At 34.3% G+C, this 20,449-nt stretch overlaps 1 long non-coding RNA gene across 2 annotated transcripts in view; it reads left to right on the forward strand.

Annotated features, from left to right (window-relative positions):
* LOC149136657 (uncharacterized) overlaps positions 1–20,449 on the forward strand; it is a 50,292-nt gene that overhangs the window by 26,112 nt on the left and 3,731 nt on the right. The window contains exon 4 of one of the 2 annotated variants that reach the window (XR_016240923.1): positions 10,248–10,391. The exons of the other annotated variant lie outside the window; for it this stretch is intronic. This is a non-coding gene — a long non-coding RNA (uncharacterized LOC149136657). Of the gene's footprint in view, positions 1–10,247; positions 10,392–20,449 lie in introns of those variants that run through there. 2 annotated transcript variants of the gene reach the window in all.

Genomic DNA, 20,449 nt, shown 5'->3' on the forward strand with positions numbered 1-20,449 from the left:
TATATATATATATATATATATATATGTATGTATGTATGTATGTATGTATGTATATATTGGTGTGTTTATGTCCCCATAACTTTGCAGTTCAGCAAAAGAGACTGATAGAATAAGTATCAAGTTTACAAAGAATAAGTCCTGGGGTCAATTTGCTCAACTAAAGGTGGTGCTCCAGCATGGCTACAGTCAAATGACTGAAACAGGTAAAAGTATAAAAGAAAATAACATATAATTCAAAATATAAACAATGATAAACCATAAAATAAGTTTTTATTTTTCAAAATGAAGCAAAACTAGCAGCAAGATGGAAAATAATTCTTTTACTCTTCTATTTGTTTCAGTCCTTTGACTGTGGCCATGCTGGAGCACCGCCTTTCATATATGTTGATTTATATTTGAAAAGTTTTCTCCTGATTTTTTAATTGCAAAGTTTTAGATAAAATCGTCACTTTAAACCATGAACAATTTAAAATTATATTTCTGATCTCATAAACCACTCCAAATACCATTTTAGCAAGTTTAAAGTGATTTCTTTCGTGTTGTAAACCATTTACCATTTCCATGGTGCCTCCACCTTCCCTTGATGTCCTAAGCATGTGCGTCTTTTGTCTAATGGTTAATCCAGTGCTGGTGATCAGATATTTACACTCAAATCTCTAGGAACACATTAAGAAGGAAACAGCTTATTACAATTTGAATTTTGAGTTTTATACATTCGTTCTTTCCGTAGCATTTTTAATTATCTAATCCCCAATGGAACAAGGAAACATGCAGTATCCCATTGTTCCTGGACACAACACTTTATATGCAACATTTTACTTCAATGCATAAGTTGTGTACCAATAACTCAAATATCTTAACCCATGAGGCATAGCAGAAAGTCTTCATTAATTTAATGCAGCTCACATTGAAAGGAAATTTGAATTATGAATCAAACTTTCTATAGTTTCAGTTATGCAGAATTGTAATTTCTTATGAAGCCTTTGATGCTAGTTAGATGACAGTTACTAAATCAATTCACATGCTTTAATGCCTATACACAAATACCTATAAAGACACAGACATCTGTACTAACGCACACTATATAAAGACACATGTACATACATAAATAAGTACAAACATACACATAGGAATATTTAAATACTTCATATTATATATAATTTCATGTAATATATATATATGTATATAAAATGATATATATCATAAATATCATACCTCCCCATATATATATATATATATATTTATATATAAAATGGTATATATCATATAAATATCATAACTCCCCATATATATATATATATATATATATATATATATATATATATATATACATATATATACACACACACATACAAAGAGAAAGAGGGAGAGTGAGTGAGACATACAATATGAATGTATGTATATATATATATATATATATATATATATATATATATATATATATATATATATATATATATATACATGCATGTTAGGTATAATATGTATGCTTATAAAATATTTGAAGCTCGTAACACATCAACGCCAGTAATTCACAAATTCACAGCGGATGTAATATTTATGATCATACAATATTCATTTCCGATATATGAAATAATTCTTATGAACATTCTCATATTAGTCAGCATCCATAGGCTTTACAAATGGAGATATTCCTTTCAAGTATTGTAGCAATCCCGAGAATGAGATTTTCATATCATTTTCTATTTGCCTTTACTAAATAATACTGCATATCAAAATAGTATAGTCCACCTCCACCCAGGGATGGAGTCTTTAATGTGGTTCTCTACGCTGCAAGAAATAACAGCCAAATCCCCTTCGATTCAATCTATATCATTTTTGAAGAATAAAAAGGAAACAAGAGAAACATATTCTGGATCTTGTGGTCTAAGATAAAGTAGTCTATCTTTGATCATAAATGTACTTGATCAGAAATAACTCAGGGCAAAAGAGCAACCATGTTATGGCCAGCTTGAAATGAGGCAGTAGTTATGTCATTTTATTAAGTCTAATGAAGGTGGAAAGGGCAGTACCTATCAGAGTTATTAGGGCCAGTTCAGTCCCATGTCTTCTACTGTAGATTACTGTTGATCAAATCCTTGTGAGTGATTAGGTAGAGGAAAATTGTATACAATAGAAGCCCATTGTGTATATATATATATATATACATATATATATATATATATATATATATATATATATATATATATATATATATATATGTATGTATTTCCGTGAGAGTTAGTGGTTGGGAAGCCAACCAACTAAGGGAAGAAGCCTAGAGTCACACTGAACATCCAAACTCTATCTACCTATCCGTACAGAATATTGAAGAGATGAAGGTAGGATGGATGCTATCGTGGCCTCTTGTCAGAAACAGCTGTAAGGTACTGATCTTTTAATCTTTTAATCTTTTACTCTTTTATGTATTTCTAGTACATATTTGTGTAGCACACAGTCTTTGCATGTGTATGTATTCTTATAATACTTCCTTATGTTTCAGAATAAATAGACAGAATAGAATGTCTACCGGTTGGTGTATGTCATTTTTGTATCCCCTCCATTTTCTTTTTTGCCGTATATATATATATATATAGAGAGAGAGAGAGGATATACTTTTTGTATTGAGATAAAAAAAACCAGGCTGTGTATAATATATATTATACACAACCTTGGTTATTAATCTCATTACAAAAAGTAAATCCTTATATTCACACGCTGATATATGACCTACGTTGGACCCCTTATTCGCATAACCACTGAATCTGGAGCTTAACTATGGCCTATCCACAGCACTTACTCAGCATTACTTGAAACGTCTGGGTCTAATTGACACCACTATCGCTCATAACCTATATATATATCTTTGCTATTATGTAAAATTGTCGTAAGTCCAGAATGTTGTTTTTTCAGGAAACGAAAAAATAGTTTCACCATTCCATAGCAAAAAGTGTTGCAATTGTTTTTGTTTCAGCACACAGTCTCAGATCAGGTCACATGCTATGCAAGTGTATCTCCGTAATTAAATAAGAAGTTATTTTGGGAAGGGAGAGATACAGAATGTATAAAGGCAAATATGAAAATAAAAATACCTGTTGGATATATATATATATATATATCATCATCATCATCATCATCATCATCATCATCAACAACATTTAGCATCTCCTTTCCATGCTGGCATGGGTGAGATAGTTTGACTGGAACTAGTAAGCCAGAGAGCTGTACCAGGTTCTGGTCTGATTTGGCATGGTTTCTATGGATGGATGTTGTTCCTAATGCCAATTACTCCAAGAGTGTAGTGGGTCTCTTTTACATGTCACCAGCACCGGTGCCTTTTTACATGCCTCTGGCACCAGCTACGATCACCATTTCACCTGGTTTGATGAATTTTCTCATGTACAGCAAACCAGCAAAGGTCTCAATCACAAATTGACAAAAGAGCTCAGCAAATCGCCAAATATATGGTTCCAGTTTTTATTCTAACACACACACATACACACACACACACACACACACACACGCACACTCACGCATTTATTCACTTTTAATCATTTACTTTGCATTGATTGTTGAGAATTCAGTGGAAAATCAATTTTTACTACGTAGTTTATTGATAAGATTTTCATTGATAAAAATTCCATTAAACATGAAATAAATCATTTCTAATGGTGGAACGTGAAGTAGATAATGCTATAAATAATTGTGTGAGGAATATTGGGTTAAGAACCCAATAGCTGGAGAGTGTCAAAGGCTGCCTGTGAAATGTGAACCCACATCTTCTGTATGCATTTGATTTCTTCCATTCGAGGGTATTTTTAACCCAATATTCTATTAAGAACCCTTGCTATAAATGACAGCTTCAATATGATAGACTGTAAATTGTGTGAATTGAGAAGTTTACATAGAAATCTCAGGAATTTAGTCATTATTTTGCATTGATAAACCAGCGCTTCTTAACCAAGTTCCATATGGCCCTTGGGGTCCATGTAAGATTTTGTTGTTGGGATTTATTTGCAATAATTTTTTTATACTTCAACAATACTCAAGATATATAAAATTTTTTTATTTACAATTCCTTAATATACATAAGTATAAAAATATAAAAGGATTCTTTTTAAAACATCAAATGATTATGAGTGTCACAGGAATAAAATAGAAATCAAACTAGTCCATACCTAAAAATGATTGAGAACCACTATGATAACCTATCGATTTTCCATAGAATACAGAGCCAGTACTGTAAGTTACAACATTCAATATATATGAATATGTTTATATAAACAATATGATCAAAGGTAGAAAAAATAGGTAATAGGTGTACATGCATATTTCAAGAGTTATTGTTATTTTATCAGCACCACATCCAACCCAACAACCATCCACGAACGCATTGCTTTAACACCCACTAAGTTTAGTGGTATAACACTTTTGGATAGATGAATTTACATATTAAACACATTTCTGACAGCAGCACTATCTACGCTCTGTGTTCTGAAGCCATTGCTTTCAAAACTGATAGAGACTGAATATATTTATCCCCACCACAGACACAACTGATGCAAATAAAGAACTATTACCAAACAACCACATTAGGGTTGGGAAAGTAATTTGGAGCAAGCAAAGGGAAGTTGGTAAGTGTAAGAAAAAAAGCAAAAAAGAAACCAAATCACACAGATATAGGCACAAACAGAAGTGTTTTTCTCTTGACAAGGACATAATGGAAAAATATCTGGAAATTAACTGAAATAATAAAGACAAATCAAATGAAAAGGTTAAAAAATATTATGAAATATGAAATCAAAACGTAATTTCAAAATGTATTGAACGAGAAATTAGAGGGTAAAAAAATCACACCATGGCCAATATCATGCAAGACTCAACAGAGAGGAAGTAAACATGAATGAAAGACAATAATGTCTCAAACGTTCTGGGCTAGAAGCAGAAACAAATTTGATTCTAGTTGCACATGAATGACCATCCTTGAATAACTATGGTTCCAAAAAACATAATAGCAAAAGAAAATGCTGACATCAAGTGCAGACTATGAAACCAACACAATGAGTTGGTTCCCTACAATGCCTTTGGGTGACCAGTCCTTGCCAAGTCTGAATATATACAAAAACATGACTGAAGTTACAGTTAAATTCATTGTGCAAAAGGCTAACCATGTGGTTCCCCTAGTGGTCGCAACTATTACAAGAGACATAACTTCTTCATAATATTTGGTGGGATTGAAAGTGGCAAGCTGGAATAATTGTTAGCACACTGGGAAAAATGCTTTGCGGTATTTTGTCTGTCACAACCTTCAAACTCCACCAAGATCAATTTTGCCTTTCATCCTTTTGGGGTCAGTAAAATAAGAACCAGCTGGACACTAGGTCTGATGTATTCAACTTATCCCCTCCCCCCAAATTGCTGGCCTTGTGCCAAATCAATTTGTCAAAAGAGCTTTGTACAGCTTCACCTTTGTACGGCTTCTTACACTGGAGATGTACTACAGTGCCAGCTGTTCACTACCAGTGAACTAAGGTAACACCCCTTATTTTTCGAGCAATATCCAGAGTATTCGACTGGTTCCAAGCAGTGCTGTTTTCTGCAAGTGCTCCACCTTTATTTCAACCCCTATTTGTTCCAAGTGCTTCTCATGATTTTTACTCACTATTCCCAGGGCTCCGAAAATTATTGGTACAACTACCACCTTTTCAGCGAACACAACTGCTTAACCGCCCAAGCTAACCTGTTATATGCATCAACTTTTCTTGAATAATAATTATTATTATTAGTATATGAAGGCAGCGAGCTGGCAGAATTGTTAGCACACTAGATGAAATGCATAGTGGTATTTCATCTGCCGCTACGATCTGAGTTCAAATTCTGCTGAGCTCAACTTTACCTTTCATCATTTCAGGGTCAATAAATTAAGTACCAGTGAAAAACACTGGGGTTGATGTAATCCACTTGTCCCCTTCCCACAAATTTGAGGCCTTGTACCCCCAGTAGAAAGGATTCTTCTTCTTCTTCTTCTTCTTCTTCTTCTTCTTCTTCTTCTTCTTCTTCTTCTTCTCATTATTATTATTATTATTATTATTATTATTATTATTATTATTATTATTATTATTATTATTATTATTATCATTATATGTTTGACTTTTGCTTTGCATTTGTACAAGTTGGCTCCAAGTCTCACCCAGAAACCTCAAGAGACAACAAGTTAGACGTTCATGTTGGTGTTATGCTTCGGGTGTCTTATACATGGATTTGCACAGAGTGATGTTCTAGAGAATGTTTAAGAAACCATAAAAAATTATAAGTTTGTTTTAAAATTTGAGATTACATAGACAGTATTTTACGTATGATATGCGCAGTTCCCATCAGCATTATCTTTTGAATTTCTGCCATTTTGAGGGATTCCTGGTATATAAGCTAGGTAGGAATCAGCCCCTTTTGCTATCATTCCTAGGGCACATATGACAACAAGTATTACAATTCTATATTTGAGAGATGAGAAATTGTGTACATTATTTACATTTTGCAGATATTTGTCCTCATCCTGTTTGTTGTTAACACAACGTTTTGGCTGATGTACTCTCCAGCCTTCATCAGATATCTTGGGGAATTTTCAAATCTAGGTTCTCATTCCTAAGGTATTTTTGGATGTTATTATTATTATAATTATCATTATTATGCCCACGGACATATGGTATAGCAGTTAAGAGCGTGGGCTACTAACCCTAAGATTCCAAGTTTGATTCCAGGCAATGACCTGAATAACAATAATAATCAGAAAAATACCTTAGGAATGAGAACCCAGGTTTGAAATTCCCCCAAGACACCTGATGAAGGCTGGAGGGTATATCAGCTGGAAATGAACCCGGAATCATATAGTTGAGATGAAGACTTCTTACCACACAGCCACACCATATAGTTTTCTAATAAGTTTTAATTAAAACTTGGAAGTCAAGTTGTAGACCATACTAATATATTTTATATATATATGTGTATATATATATATATATTATACATATAAAGACATACATACATACATATATATATATGTGTGTGTATATATGTGTATATATATACATATATTATACATACATACCATAAAGATCAATGTGATATAAATTATATTCAAAGCAAAGAAGAAAAAAAATGACACTATATAAAAATTGTCAGCTTAATTACTCAGATATTAATTTAATTTCTGAAAAACTGCTTGTTTGTTTTTAAGCTGAAATTCCAATTTAAAAAAAAAAATGTATGATGAATTGTTTATTTGTTAAAGAAGATTTATTTAAAATTATTGATACTGATATTTTTATAGTTAGTGTTTTTGTTGTTGTTGTTATTTTCTTTTTGTGGTGGTTCAATGGTTTTTAGATATATCTGTTTGAGAAATACATTTAATTTGTAAACAACTGTTCAAACACAGCATTTATTTTACTGGCAAAGACACTGTCTCCTGAGTGGTTTGTGACTAGTCAGTATGATATATACAAATGAGTGTGTATATATATGTATATATATATATATATATATATATATATATATATATATATATATATATATATATATATATATAAGTATATGTATATCTATGCCAGTATAGAAGGCGGATGTGAAACGATGGTGATGATGATGATATACATACATACATATATATATTTATACACACACACACACACACACACACACACACACACACATATATATATATATATATATATATATATATATATATATAGAGAGAGAGAGAGAGAGAGAGAGAAAGACATATGTGTGTGAGTGTGTGTGTGTGTGTGTCTAACTAGAAATGGCTCTGACAAATGTACCATTAATCTTTTAGGTCGTTCAACTCTTCTCAACTGATCAATAGACCAATTGAGAAACTTATCAACAACGAACCGATAATGACTACTGGAAACAGTTGTGAGTGGAGTTAAAAAGTGTAGTAACACTGTTCTGCATGGAACAATCACATCGAGGTGGTAACAACCGTTACTACTTACATCTGTTATAAAGATTTTAGAACAAGCAAATTCACTTGGTACAAATTCAGCGGCTGCGGGTCGTTTGTTTGTTTATATATTGCAAACTGGGATGAACGACTGCCATGTCTAGCAGACAAGTATAACCAGTACCAAGGAAGGGTTATACACAGAAACTAGTTGGTCTGTTGGGTCCTGTCAAGACTGGATGGAAGTTGTTCACTCCTTTGTTTACAATATAACGGACACATATATTGTGTCGTTAACCAGCTGGAGGAGGTATCCTCCTGGGGTTAAAAAGGCTAGTAACATTGTTCTATGCAGAATAAACACATTGAGGTGGCAACAATCATTACTTTTCGGCAGAGTTACAACTTGCATCTCGTATAGAGATTTTAGAACTACCAACTTTACTTGCTGTGTATATATATATATATATATATATATATATATATATATATATATATATATATATATATATATATATATATATATTTAAATAATAAGGGTAAAAAATTGATATTAATTAGATTAATATCAATTTAAACCAGTGGCCTAGCATATTGAAAGAAATCTGAAGATTCAGAAAATTATATTATATAAATATAAAAGGAACGACCACTAGGTGGGCTCGTAATATGCTAAATGTAGACCCCATATAGTCTGACAATTAAGAAAGAATTGTTCTCAAGAAAATTCGGCAAACACCAGAACGTAAAGTGAACAAGACAAATGAAAAGATACAAAATATAATCATTAGTCACATACCAGGCTTCATTCTTACCATTTACATTACGTAAATGTCTGCAAATCATCAGTGTGACCTGGTATGGGACTAATCATTCTATTCATTTGCCTTGCTCACTTTACATTCTGGCGTTTGGTGAATTTTCTTGAGAACAATTCTTTCTTAATGGTCAGACCATATGGGGTCTACATTTAGCATATTAGGAGTCCACCTAGTGGTCATTCCTCATATATATATATATATATATATATATATATATATATATATATGTACCTTCCTTCATTGGACACTAAACTCCATTTGCGAAGACCTGTTGAGGCAAGTGAAATCGGAAGCGAGTTAAATTCGATGACTGGCACCCATGCCAACGTCGTCTCCTTCATTAGACACGAAACTCAGCTTGCGAAGACTTTTTGGGGCAAGCGAAAGCGAAATCGTGATGGCACCTGTGCCCGGCGTCACCTTTCTGGCACTTGTGCCCGCGGCATGTGTAAGGACTTTTCAGTGAGATCGTTACCAGTGCTGCTGGACTGGCTCTTGTGCGGGTGGCACATAAAATACACCATTTTGAGTGTGGCCGTTGCCAGTACTGCCTGACTGGCCTTCGTACCGGTGGCACATAAAAGCATCCACTACACTCTCTGAGTGGTTGGCGTTAGGAAGGGCATCCAGCTGTAGAAACTCTGCCAAATCAGATTGGAGCCTGGTGTAGCCATCTGGTTTCACCAGTCCTCAGTCAAATCGTCCAACCCATGCTAGCATAGAAAGTGGACGTTAAACGACGATAATGATGATGATGATATATATATATATGTTTGAATTTTGGGCCTCACAGTGGCAGTGACAGGTGACTGAGACCTTTGGTGATATATTATGCTTTGCAATCATAGTCATGGCTGATGTTGATTTTATGGAACTGGCATCCATGCTGGCATTATGTTAAAAGCACCCACTACACTCTTGAAGTGACTGGTGTTAGGGAGGGCATCCAGTCATAGAAACCTTGCCAAATCAGACTGGAACCTGGTGCATCTCTCCAGTTTACCAGTCTTCAGTCAAACTGTCCAACACATGTTAGTATGGAAAACGGATGTTAAATGATGGTGATAATGATAATGATGATGATGAGGATGATATTATAGTAGTACATATGTAACAAATATGGTGCCTCACAAACGGATTGAACCCAGACCCCCTTGGCTGCAAAGCACACTCCTTTACTGCATGGCCGTGCCTTTGCTTACAATGCCATGCTTGTGCCTATGTGATAAATTCACAAATATTTTAATGCTACTATGGTAATAACAAAATGCAGCTTCGATCCAATTTAATTGGAACAAAACCAAATTTCAAGCAAGTTGATGCTGCTCCCTCGTCAATTTATAGGAATAACTTAACATAATGATACATGTTTCTCTCATTCCATTTATGTGTATCTCCATTTATTATTTTTGTGCATCGTGTTTGATATATTCTTCTGATAAAATCCACAGTGAATTTTGTTTCAGCTTTATGCATATTAATGCCAGCTCTTAATATCACTTTTCTCACGTGGTGATCTTAAAATGGTAAAATTTGTGCAGAAAGAATTTTCATATTTGAAGACAATTGTGCTTATACAGAATTAGTAAAACACTGAATTGAAATGCATAAAAGAGGTAAGCTGTAATCATCTTTATTCTGAGTTCAAATCACACATATAATAATCATTGTTTTAATGTCCACTTTTACATGCGTGCAACGTGCAAGGGTCAGACAATTAATTCATTGAGATGGCTTTGCCATGATTATACGGCCTTCCTGTCACAAACCCACATCTATTTTCACCTTTTTCTTTTTATTGGGGCATCATCCAGTCAGGCTGATTGCCCAGACCAGCCTGACTACCTCTCTCCCTCCCTCCTTATCTTCCATTAGTGTTTTTAGGTCTTCAACTTGGCATCCAATATCTTCTGCAAGCTGTTGTATATATGTCTTCCGAAGTCTTCCAGCCACTGCGGTGCCATGATTTGGTGTCCACAGCAACACATTACTCACAAGTTCTTTACTTCTCCAGCAGTGGCCAGCAATTTAGGTGTTGCAAGCAAGGCCAATGCTTTGCATGTGGAATCTACCTTAAGAGCCCTCCAAATATCAATTCATAATTCATCACAATTACTTAACAGACAGCATGAAGCATTCTCTTCATGCAAACATAAGTTCTATTGTACCTTTAGTTTCTACCATGGGTCCAAATTCAAACAAAAATCAACACACATGACACCTGCCTCTCTACATTCACAGTCATAACAATATATGTACGTTTTTTCCTTCATCTATTAATATTTATTACCTCAACATATGTATCTTCAAAGTTCGTTAACTGTGCTTATCTTTTTGTTAATTTTTAATTTTAATTTTAGATATATTCCCTATATTTAAGTTAGGCATCTACTTCTAACATTAGCTCTTTTTACTAACCACTGAACTAAAGTTAAATATTCTTTCTGACCATGCTGAACCTAGAATTCATCTATCCATTTAATTACCCTTTAATAACCATACATGACTTCCTCTTCCACTTTACCAAAACCATAATCCCTGACCTCTCACCTCAAACCTACTCTGATGAAGAATAATACCAACCATTTACCTTTACCTTTATTTTTATTTTACCTTCACTCTCATTCCTTTTATTTCCAGTACTTATCTTCTTTATCCTTTTTATCTTCATTTCTACAATTCTCTCTTTTCTCTCTTCACTTCACTCACTCACAACCCCCATCCCTCCACCGCCACACACACTCATTCTCTGATCTAATATGTCTGTCATGATGCCTGCCTCCCTCACATTATATACCTGTGTGAGCCATTTTTCTAACGTGCTAACTACCTGATATACCCCTTCAATCTGAATACATCAGTCAAAATACTGCCTGGATTTACCTGAGATTATATTTAAGGGACTATACCTTCATGGAACTCCGTAACCTCTGGAACAAGATGAGCTGTGAACTTTATTCTTCTGTCTTTATTCTTCTATCTACTGCTTTATTCTTTTATACACTGTGAATTCTCAGTCTGAAACTAACCTGCATATGCACCTTGTCTCTGATGATGGAGTACCTAGTGTATGGGGATGTTGAACCATCACCTGGGATATCACAGAAACAGGTGTAAGACATTAATTACTTCTACTTCTCCATTTTTGATTCACCTTACTCTAATTAAACATTCTAACTGACCTGAGATACTCATCCTGCTTTTGTTTTGTCTTTTTTTTTTTCCTTTTTCCTTTAATATACATAAATATGATGCAGCATGGAATTTTGTCTGTGAACAGGCTGCAGTTTCAAAGTGGTAAAAATATTTTGACAAATTAAATTTAGATGTTGAAATAAATCTAACAGTTTTTGCGTGTTTTTAAATGGCTTATAAACACCTTTCACGCTGCAATTGTATATATATATATATATATAATGCATATATATATATATATACATATATATATATATATATATATATATATATATATATATATATATATATATATGATGGGCTTCTTTCAGTTTCCATCTACCAAATCCACTCACAAGACTTTGGTCGATCTGAGACTATAGTAGAAAACACTTGTCCAAGGTGCCTCGCAGTGGGACTGAACCCAAAACCATGTGGTTGGGAAGCAAGCTTCTGACCACACAGACATGCCTGTGCCTATATATATATATATACAGGCATGCACATACACACATACACTTGTATGTATGCATGCACAAACTTCAAACTTCAAATAAGCTAATTAAGTCCAATTATTCGGTTCTGTATTCTTCCAGAGATGAATTTCATTCATTTTACACAAGAGGGAAAAGAGTATCTTTCAGAAGAGCAACTGTGATGATGGTGATGATGATGATGGTGGTGGTGGTGGTGGTGGTGGTGGTGGTGGTGGTGGTAGTGGCATCGCTGAGGGTGGTGTTATTGTTGTTGTTGTTGGTGGTGGTGGTAGCAGCAGTGGTGATGGTGGTAGTGATGGAAGTAGTCGCGGTGGTGGTGGCGGTGATGACATCGTCGATGGTGTTGTTGTTGCTGTTGTTGTTGTTGCTGCTGCTGCTGCTGCTTGTGGTGGTGGTGGTGGTGATGGTGGTGGTGGTAGTAGTGGTCATGCCAATGTCAAAGTGAAAAAGTAGGAGTGGAGGAGGAGGAAGGAAAGAAGAAGATGAGTAGGATGAGTAAGACTAGGAGGATGAGGAGGAAGAGAAGCGGAAGAGAAGAGGAGATGGACGAGGATGAGGAGATAGAGGAGGATGAGGAGGAGGACTATGACACTAGTGACACTGGGTGCCACTCAAAGGGGCACTGATGAATGTGATGTTCATGTCTGTGATGTGGTCTGTCTATTGCTATCATTGTTATTGCATTACATAGATTACATTTTTTTTCTTTTTTGTAATTAAAAACATAGTAATTACTTTCCATCAGAATATTATTAATTAAAATAGCTAACTTATTTACCGTATATAATATACTGCATGTCTATATCTATGTCTATCTATTTATATGTATATGTGTGTATATTTATATATACATATATACAAGAGTCATTAATAAGGGATTATCAATCTGGGCAAAATTCTTCACAAGCCCTCCGTTAATACAAATACACCAGGCTTAACAAAAGGTTTTCAATTTGGTATAGAATTCCAGACAATCCTCCTAAGACAAGATCTGAAGTTGAAGCCCATTCCCAGTCATCATCATCATCATCATCATTTAATATCTGCTTTCTATGCTGGCATCGGTTAGACGGTCAGACTGGATCTGGTAAACTGGACAGCTTCACCAGATTCCAGTCTGACTTGGCATGGTTTCTATGGCTAGACGCCCTTCTTAATGCCAATCACTCCAAGGGTGTAATGGGTGCTTTTTATGTGCCACCAGCATGGGTGAAATTTACATGACACCAGCAATGGCCATGACTGCCATTTCATAGGTGCCAGTTAAATGACACTGGCAACAACCACAACTATGGTTTCACTTGGCTTGACGAGTCTTTCCAAGCACAGCATACTGCCAAAAGTCTCGCTCACTTGTCATCGCCTCTGTGAGGCCCAACATTTGAAGAGCATGCTATCAGCAACAGCCACAATTACGTTCTTGTAAGTCGATTGTGTAAATCCATGATTGCATTCCCCAGTTAGACTGGTCTCTTTCACAGAGGTATAAGCAAGAAATGGCAAAAATTAGGGGCTGTGCATGTTTCTTTATTTTCTGTTATCTGTTTCAGTCATTTTTGGCTGTGGCCATGCCGGAGCACCGCCTTTAAATGAACAAAATTACCCCATGACTTATTCTTTATAATCCTAGTGCTTATTCAATCGGTCTCTTCTGCCGAACCGCTAGTTAAGGGGACATAAACACACTAACATCGGTTGTCAAGCGATGGTGGGGGTGACAAACATATACACACACACACACACGCATATATATGACTTGCTGTTTTCAGTTTCCATCTCCCAAATTCACTCACAAGTCTTTGGTCGGCCCCAGATTATAGTAGAAGACACTTGTCCTAGGTGCCACACAGTGGGACTGAACCCCGGAACCATGTGATTGGGAAGCAAGCTTCTTACCACACAGCCACATGTGCCTATGGTTAAGTTTACTCAATTGTGGTTAAGTTTACTGAATCACTGTAATGATTGACTGAAAAATACTGAACAACCTTAACCCACTTCTGCCCATAAAAAATTTCACTGTATTTAGATTGTAGGTGCAGTTATCTCCCTTGACATCGGGTTTAAACAAGCTCCCATTAGATGGCACTTGAGCGGTGAAATTCTGACAGGAGGCCTTGAGACTTCTTTTGGCATCTAGACATCAGAAAGCAAAGACATGATCTAGTTGGCTCTCTTACAACTCACGCCATCTAGCAGGCCTGAGGTAGTACACAGAAGAGGAACACGGTCTCCATTCCCCAAATTCTTTCCTTTATTGTACAGTTGTATATGTCTGAGACCTCGAGTAAAGGTATTTAAAGTTACAGCCTTGTTCTATATATTTCTTTGTACCGTGTTCCTTTAAAATGATATTACAGCCTTCTGAAGGAGTCAACCTTTAGATGACTCCACAACCCTGATACGAACACCATCTAAAAGATTAAACGTTATGGTAAGCTTTCACAATCTAGAAGAGAAGGACAGCATGCAGCTGTTAGCTACAGGTGTTGACTACCTTCTGAACATTTCGTATGCTCATTCAGGTGCTTCCCAACAAGTTCATATCCAAACAAGTAGAAGTAGGTTTTGTGTTGCGAAAATGCAGCCAGGGGTATACATGGGTTAACAAATGCTCTCCTTGTTAGATCCCATGTGGTTGCTCAATTTATCTTAGCTGATCAATAGACCAGTTGAGTAAATAGAACTATGGCTTCAAATTTTGGCACAAGGACCATAATTTTGGAGATGGGGGTAAGGTGATTACATCGACCTCAGTACATAACTGGTACTTATTTTATCGATCCCAAAAGTATAAAAGGCAAGGTTGACCTTTGCAGAATTTGAACTCAGAACATAAATAGTGACAAAATGCTGCTAATTATTTTGTCTGGTGTTCTACCAATTCTACCAGCTTGCTGCCTTACAGACCAATATATATTAAAATGAAATCACAATAAAATGACAACAGAGAAAGAAAAGAAGGAGGTGGACACTGGAAATAACAAATTAAAACCTGCACCTAAAACAGAAAATTGGATTAAATTTTGCCCATTTTAATTCCGAATAATCTAATGGAATAAATGATGAGTTCCTCTCCAATGAATAAAATCATGAATAAAATATAAAATCTTTATATTTTTGGTGCAATTATTGTCTGACAATTCAAACTACAAGCATTCATGAAAAAAGCATTATAAATTATATAGACCGAATACACACACACACACACACATGTATTATATATATATATATATATATATATATATATATATATATATATATATATACACGCATCTACTGATAGACAGGTATTTATATAAAGACAGTTTAAGTGCTCCGGTATATTAATATTTTCTCTAGTAAATTTTTATAAATTTTGAGTTGTGTTAAGTAATATATTCAAAACTATATATATATATATATATATATATATATATATATATATATATATATATATATATATATATATATATATATATATATATATGTATATATATATGTATATATATATATATATATATATATATATATATATATATATATATATATATATATATATATATATATTTATATACATATACATATATATGTATGCATCTATATATATATATCTTTATATGCATATATATACATATATATACATATAGATGTATGCATCTATATATATATATATATATATATATATATGTGTGTGTGTGTGTGTGTGTGTGTGTGTGGGTGTGTATGTATTCATGAACGTATTTTTATTGATTTAATTATGTATAACCATATGCCGAAAGGTTTTGTATATACACTTATACTAAATAATGTGGTGTATTAGTAGTGAACTAATATATACACACATACATACATACATGGATATAGATATATACATATATGCATGCATATATATATCCATAAATATGTATATGTTTGTGTGTGTATATTTATATATGTGCATGTATATATAGGTGTGTGTGTATATATATATACTTACGTTTATACATCTACTTTTCTCTTTTTATTTACATCTATGTGTTTATGTATAAATAATTGTGTACATATATATACCCACATATATAGATACACATAAACATACACATATACATATGTATATATATATACATGTATATACATATATAGACATATATGTATATATATATATATATATATGTATATTTATCTATATATCTATCTATCTATAAATAAATAAATAAATATATATGTATGTATGTATGTATGTATGTATATGTATATGTATATATTGAATAAATGTGTTACGGTAAATTGTCTGGCAGGCTAAAGAATTTATATAAATTGGAGTTAGTTTAGATATAGTTTCCTGATTCATCTTAACCACTTAAGAAAATAATGTTTCCTTCCAAATAAAATTACTTCTGCTTAGTGATAAATTGCTTGCTAAATAAGTTATTGCAGGCTGATTGCGATTGTTTATAGAAGAGAATACAAATATACTACTACTACTACTACTACTACTACTACTACTACTAATACTACTACTACTAGCAATAATAACGTTAATTTACTGTGCCCCTAGTATATAGTAAATTACAGGGTATGATAAATATCTCCAGAGATTCACTACACTTGATGAAAGTTAAAACAGAAAATGCATTAATTCATGCCACAGTTAATGGCTGAAACGTTAAATGACAAGTGCTTGAATGCATAAAGATGCCCTTATAATCTGGTTCATTTTTACTTGCACTACATGGATGACCATGCATAATATGGGACAACCATGTATAATATGGGACGTTTCTTCTGTCGCAATCTTTGATGTTGCATAGCCTGGTGGTTAGGGTGTTGCGTCCTCATGGTCATGGAATTGTGGTTTCAACTCCTGAACCAGGTGATGCATTGTGTTCTCAAATAAAACATTGTCTTCTCATGTTGCACTGTGATCACGTCGACACCTGATGTGTGAGACACTGTACACCTGTTCAGGTAATGTTGATTTGATGGAGGAAGGGAGTTGATATGCAGCCAAAACATATATACATCCATACGTTGCTGAGAAAGCAGTGTGTTAAGAACTTTTACTCTTTAACTCATTTTCTTGTTTCAGTCATTTTGACTGTGGCCATGCTGGAGCAGCACCTTTAGTCGAACAAATTGACCCTAGGACATATTGTTTGTATGCCTAGTACTTATTCTATTGGTCTGTTTTGCCAAACCGCTAGATTTTAGGGAAATAAACACACCAGTATCGGTCTCAAGCAATGATGGGGGACAAACACAGACACACAAATACACACGCGCACACACACAAACACATATATAATGGGCTTCTTTTACAGTTTCCGTCAACCAAATCCATACACAAGGCTTTGGTTGGCCTGAGTCTATAGTGGAAGACACTTGCCCAAGTTGCCATGCAGTGGGTCTGAACCTGGAACCATGTGATTGTGAAGCAAGCCTCTCACAACACAGTCATGCTGAAATTCTAAACAGATTTTACAGGCATGGCTGTGTGGTAAAAAGCTTGCTTCCCAACCACATGGTTCCAGGTTCAGTCCCACTGTATGGCAAGTGTTGTCTGCTATAGTCTTGGGCCGACCAAAGCCTTGTGAGTGGATTTGGACAACAGAAACTGAAAGAAGCCTATTGTATATATATATATATATATGTATATGTCTGTGTCTGTTTTTCCTCCCACCATCACTTGACAAGTGATGTTGCTTTGTTTGCTTCCCTATAACCTAGCAGTTTGGTAAAAGAGACTGATAGAATAAATACTAGGCTTACAAAGAATAAGCCCTGAGATCGATTTCTTCGACGAACAGCAGTGCTCCAGCATGGCTGCAGACAAATGACTGAAAGAATGATAGACTGAAAGAATACCAAGTTTATTCCCATGGCATTGGTTGGCCTAATTCTATAGTAGAAAACACATGCCCAAGGTTCTGTGCTGTGGGACTGAACCTGAGATCATATGGTTGCAAAGCGAGCTTCTTAACCAAACTGCCATGCCTGCAGAGATAATAAAAATTCTTGAAATTATTTTATTGAAATTAATTACATTAAAGGAACCTCTGTTGAAATGGTGTGGTGAGCATGTTAGGATATTGTTTATTTATTTCCACCATCACCAAAGAAATAATTAAATTCTAAATCCTCTTAATTATATTTAAAGAAAAAAACACAAGAAAACCTAATAGATCCTATTATCTTCTCAATGTAAATCCAAAGTTTTATGTTAGAACATTGCCTTTTAATGTAGAAAAAGTGTTGCCTGCCATAGAAATTTTATCTTTGAGGTGAGCCTTAAGTTAGTAATAATATTCTAGTAAAAAGCAATACCAAAATTTAAAGATTTAAAGAATACTATTATCATCTTTTTAATACAGTTTTCCTTTTTTCTCAAAAAAAAAAAAAAATGCTTTGAATTCTTGATGAAACAAACATTAAAATAGTTTTATTTCAGAACTGATAACAGTATAGTTTCATTATTCTATTTCTACAAGGCTGCAAGCCATTAGAATGGTTTGTGCATGGCACAAAGCGTTTGGTGGAATTTCTTCTGGTTTTCTACATTCTCAGTTCAAATTCCACCGATGTAAATTTTGCCTTTCATTCTTCCAGGGTTGATAATATAAGTACCTGTCATGCACTTGGGTCAAAGTAGTCAACTCCTGTAGGCACAGGAGTGACTGAGGGGTAAGAAGCTTACTTCCCAACGTGGCATCTTGGGCAAAGTGATTGTATACTTTCTATTAAAGTGTTGAGCTATAATTTTATTTTATTGTGTCTGGGGAGTGTTATTCTATTTTCATGCCTTATTATTTAACACACTCACCAGTTCAATTTCCACCCGTTTACTTATTTATTTTTTCTATAATTTTCATTGCGTCTTGCAACATTTTCAGTAGTTGTTGACTCTGTCCATTATCAGAGCTGTGTTCTTTTTCAGTTCTATATTTAAGAGATGAGGAATTATGTACATTATTTACATTTGATGGATATTTGTCCTCATCTTGTTTGTTGTTAACACAATGTTTTGGCTGATATACCCTCCAGCCTTCATCAGGTGTCCTGGGGAAATTTCAAACTTGGGTTCTCATTCCTAAGGTATTTTTCAATGTTATTATTATTATTATTATTCAGGTCCACTGCCTGAAATCGAACTTGGAATCTTAGGGTTAATAGCCCACGCTCTTAACCACTACACCATATGCCCGTCAAATATAAACAATGTGTTCTTTTTGCTCATTTATTTGTGCACATGTGTGAATGTCAGTGTGCATGTGTATACACATTTGTATGTATTTATGTATATATGTATACATTGATGTATGTATGTGTGTGTGTATGCATGTATGTGCATGCACACACACATATATATGCATACATGTGTGAACATTTGTACATTTGGGTAATTTTATTGTCATTGCCAAATTATTCAAAAGAATATAAATTTGATATTTGTATTCTTGCTTTGAACTACCTTCTTTTTAATTTTTAATTTGCATTTAAATGTTTATAAATACATACATATATACCATCATTATCATCACATGGCTGGTGCCACATAAAAAGCACCCAGTACACTCTTCAAAAGTGGTTGGCATTAGGAAGAGCATCCAGTTCTAGAAAAGAATCAATATAGACAGCCATGTGCAATGTGTTTCCAAAAAGGAAAACTATAATTCTCACAAAACGTGATTAAGAGTGTTAGAATACCTATGTTGCTAGAAATGAGAGCTAAAATGCTGACTGATCAGTATAAAGAATTCTTGGTGATTTTGGGTATTTACAGCCCCTGTCAGTATATATTCTTTTATTTGTTTCAGTCATTTGACTGCGGCCATGCTGGAGTATTGCCTTTTAGTAATAATAACATCGAAAAATACCTTAGGAATGTGAACTCAGGTTTGAAATTTCCCTAAGACACCTGATGAAGGCTGGAGGGTATATCAGCCGAAACGTTGTGCTAGCAACAAACAAGATGAGGACAAATATCCATCAAATGTAAATAATGGAAATAATGGAAATATGTGTGGAACAAAAAGTGG

This window comes from Octopus bimaculoides, chromosome 3, assembly GCF_046866305.1.
Source record: "Octopus bimaculoides isolate indiv1 chromosome 3, ASM4686630v1, whole genome shotgun sequence".
In the NCBI taxonomy this organism is placed as follows: domain Eukaryota; kingdom Metazoa; phylum Mollusca; class Cephalopoda; order Octopoda; family Octopodidae; genus Octopus; species Octopus bimaculoides.